Here is a 4,514-nt window from a genome sequence, read left to right as displayed (position 1 = left end):
GAGTCTATTTTAATAGTCCAGGTGAGAGATGACACCTAGCTTGGATAAGGTGGTAACAGCAGAGATAGAGAAAGGTGAGCAGATTCAGGGTCTATCTTCAAGGTTGAGCCAACAGAACCTGCTGGTGGGTTGGATGTGGGGTAGGCGAAAATAAGAGGGATCTAGTAGGGTTGCTAGTTCCATTCACTGAGATGGGAAGCCTGAGGAAGGAACCAGTGTTTGGAGGGGAATCAGAGACCTATTTTGCCCAGGCTTTGTTTGAAATGCCTGTGAGACATCCTTATGGAAATGGCAAGCAAATAGTTGGACAAATGAGAATTCTTGGAGCACAGATTTAGCATTCCTTTTTGAATTTTCTTCCCACTGTAGAAGCCCAGAAAAGTCTAAGAATGGGCCTGAAAGGTCAGATTCCCCCTTTCACTTGGACCAGCAGAGGTGCCCTCCAAGGGGCCAGGTGCCACCATCTAAGGGTTTCAGTGTGCCTATGGGTAGCAGTATGCTACAGTGCACACAGAAGTGCTTTAGAGTTGAGAAGGTCAAGCAGGTTGTAAGTTGCTATTTGTCATTAACTTACATTTCAATTTGCCAAGTGCCTTCTCTTTCATTATGAATGACCTTCAGTTGACTCTTAGTATATAAAGTTTCTCGTTTCTGCTTTCCCCTCTCCATTCTCATCATCCCTGTCCTGGCTTCTCTAACCAGCCTTTACTCTGTGGGCTGTGTAAAGTAAAAAGCTTTAGTCCGCCTTTTGATGATGGCGGGGAGGGGGGTGGTGTGGGGAGGGGTCTCTAAGAAAGCTCGGGAAATAGCTTGCCTCTTTTCTCCTTCTGAAAAGTTTGGGAAGAAAATAGTGAGAGAGATGGGAAGCCAGGTTGGAAGGAATAACTTCAATTGTATTTTAATAAAAATCAAACAGCAAGCTGCCCTGGGCTGGGAGCAGGCAGCCCTGAGGGAGCGCAGAGGAGACTGTTTTTCCCCGTGGGCTGCCCCTCCCGAGAGGAAAAAGGCGGCACAGCCGAGCCGAGAACGCTCAGTCACTCTACCCAGCTTTCCTTTCATCGTCAGAGGTGAACTGGTTAAGGCTCCGAGAGGGGACAGAAAGTGGTCCTCCTCATGGACCCAGCAGGCGGAGACAGGGCCTTCTCCTCTACTAGAAAATGAAAACGTTCACCATTAATTGGCTGGATTTAAAATAATTGGATTTTCAGTAAGTAGGGCACAGTTAAGTTCAACAAACAGATATCAAGCACAATCCGGCCACTTCCTAGCTCTGTAATTTTGGGAAACTCACCTGACCTGCCTCAAATTTCTCATTTGTAAAGATGAGGATCATAGTACCTACCTTGTGAGGTCATTCAAGCAACGCATCCGGTGCACTGCCTGGATCAGCACAGGCACTCAGTAAAGAGTGCCTGCTGCTGTTACTACCGTAATGATGGCTATCACTATTACCATGTTAGGAAATCTGGGTGCTAGGGCTATAAAGATAAAAGACATAATCTTACCACCTAAAAGCTTAAGATTCAGTCAAGAGGTAGGAATAATAAGCATTAAAATACAACGTAATGCACATGTAGTAGGGTTTCTTACCAGAAGGGTGCCTGCAAGTGGTTACATTTTAGTGAGATTAGATATCCATGTAGGCCCGGACAAAAACCAATCATCTTGGAATTGGAGACCCTTCCATAATCTTATTGGGTGGGGGTCAAGTAAGCAGCTCAAATTGTTCACCAAGAAAGGTATCAGGACATGCCTATGGTTTTGTTTGTTGGGTTTTGGGGTTTTGTTGGTGGTGGGGTTTTGTGTTTTTTGTTAATCCTCACCCAAGGACATTTTTCCATTGATTTTTAGAGAGAGTAGAAGGGAGGGGGAGAGACAGAGAGAGAGACACATCAATTCTGTTGCCTTCCGCATGCAGCCTGCAACCAAGGCCCCTGACAAGAATCGAACCCCGGGCTGAACCTCAGTCCTCGGGACGATGCTCCATCCACTGAGCCAAACCAGCTAGGGCTGTTGTTTAGTTTTTTTTTGTTTTGTTTTTAAATATATTTTATTGATTTTTTACAGAGAGGAAGGGAGAGAGATAGAGAGTCAGAAACATCAATGAGAGAGAAACATCGACCAGCCGCCTCCAGCACATCCCCCACTGGGGATGTGCCCGCAACCCAGGTACATGCCCTTGACCAGAATCGAACCTGGGACCTTTCAGTCCGCAGGCCGACGCTCTATCCACTGAGCCAAACCGGTTTCGGCTGTTGTTTTGTTTTTTAAAAGGAGTTAGTCACCAGGGAGGAATAGAATAATGATGGCTTTAAATCCTCAAAATAGTGAAAGCTAGAACCAGCCCTGGTTTAGCACTACTGAGCACAGAAAGAGCTGATCACTTTGGAATCTGACACCTGGAGCCTAGACTGACAGCACCTGAGGGCCCGTGGATCAGGGTGACATGGGGACAGACTGGCAAGACTCCACTCTGGCCCAGACTCTTGACCTTGCACTGACCGCACTGGGCGGGTTCCCCATGGGCACAATGCTTTATCTCCGTTTACATCTTCTGCCTTGCTGCCTTTTCCCTGAGCCACCTCACCCAGCTGGCCAGTGCATAGGCAGCCTATTATTGTGGAAGTAGCCAGGATGCCTCTTGCACAGTTTGGGGTACAGCTGTTGTGCCTCCCAGTTCATCTGTAGAGTACAAATGTTTGAGCCCTCACAGACCAGTAATAAACCCTAAGGTCCACACTGTCCTCCCTCCAACTCCTTCTCTGTAACCCTAAGTCCTTGCTGCCTCATCTGCTGTTACTAGGAATTTGGCCAGGAGCACTTCCTACTGGAGAGCTCTGGGATGGGGGTGGGCCATCCCCAGAAAAATATGCCAAGCACCTTCCAGGAATCAGGGACACGTGGCCAATGTTGCCGCATTTACCCTTCTGCCTGAGCCATGAGACTGACCTACTAGGTTCTCTTTCAGGTACCTCTTAAGCACAGTGAATCCTGTATGCACAGGGATAGAGTTAGAGGGAGGATAGTCTGAACTTCTGGGTTTCCTATTACGGGTCTGTGAGGGCTCAAACATTTGCACTCTAGAGATGAGCCTGGGGGGCACGACAGTTGTCCCTGAAACTGTGTAAGAGGAATCCTGGTTACTTCCACAGTAACAGACGCATGCATAAGCTACAGTGGCAGGAAGCAAGGAGTGATGAATTCTGCAAGAAGAGGTATTGGGCCCTGACTGGGCCCTGCGGACTAAAGGGTCCCAGGTTCAATTCTGGTCAGGGGCATGTACCTTGGTTGCGGGCACATCCCCAGTGGGGAATGTGCAGGAGGCAGCTGATTGATGTTTCTCTCTTATCAATCAATGTTTCTGACTCTCTATCCCTCTTCCTTCCTCTCTGAAAAAAATCAATAAAATATATTAAAAAAAAAAAAAGAGGTATTGGCCTGAACAGGTTTTGGAAGAATGAGTAGTTTACAGTGATAGAATGGAAGAAGTTCATTACAGATGGAAGAACAGCATGGCCAAAGTTTTACTGACCCGAGACATAAGATGGCTCTTCAGTGAACGCAAAGTACCTTTGTCCACTTTGCCACAGTTTTGGTGGATTCATTTCTTGTTCCAGTATTTACTGATAAGCTTCCTCCGTTCCTGACAAAGTACAAGTTTACTATATGTCAAGTATTTGGAAGAGTGCCTGGCACATGGTTAGCACTATCTCAGTGAAACTCTGGATAACTACATTGCTCAACTTTTTAAAAAGTATAAAATGTAAAAAAAATTCTCTAGCCCAACCAACCACCCTTTCCTGTTTTCTACTCTTGCCCTCCTTAATCTCCATCCTTCAAAAATTCCAAACATTTCCTTTCAAAAGCCAAACATTTTAAGAGGCCAGTCTGAAATAGATGCAACACAAAACATCCCAAAACGGAAAGGCTTGCAGGACAAGGGCAATGTGCGATGTTTTGGGTCTGGGTGTGATGACTGGCAAACAGATAGTATCTAAAACAAGGCTTGACATTTTTCGTCTGTTCCAGCCGAAGTCCTATTCCAGAGGTTTGTTTAAATAATCGCCTCCAGGCCCTCTAAGAACCTTGTCCTCCGTAGATCGCCAAGACGGAGGGGGGCGGCGTCGAGAACCCGTGAGGGAGCGCGGAACCGGGCCAGGTGTGGTGGTTCTCGCCGCCAAGTGCCACGTAACCGGGGCGCGGGGGCTGGTGTGACATCTAGGAAAGGTAAAGAGAAAGACAAGCCGGCCTGGCTGTCAGGGCAGGAGCCTCGGGAGGGGGCAGAAGTAACGAGCCGCGCAGTCCCGGGTGGGTGGGCACAGGGCGAGGAAGAGGGCCCAGGGTGGGGCGCGAGGAGGATGCAGGAGAGGAAAGGAACGTGGCGAAGGTACCTGCCCGGAGCGCCGGGTCCAATGGGAAGAGCGCGCGAGCCGCACCTCAACCTGCCCGACGACGTCACGACGCCGAGGCGGACGCCAGGCCAATGGGAGGCCGGCACGGGCAGGGGCGGGGCC

This window comes from Myotis daubentonii, chromosome 1 (assembly GCF_963259705.1).
Source record: "Myotis daubentonii chromosome 1, mMyoDau2.1, whole genome shotgun sequence".
In the NCBI taxonomy this organism is placed as follows: Eukaryota; Metazoa; Chordata; class Mammalia; order Chiroptera; family Vespertilionidae; genus Myotis; species Myotis daubentonii.
This window is presented reverse-complemented; position numbering follows the sequence as displayed.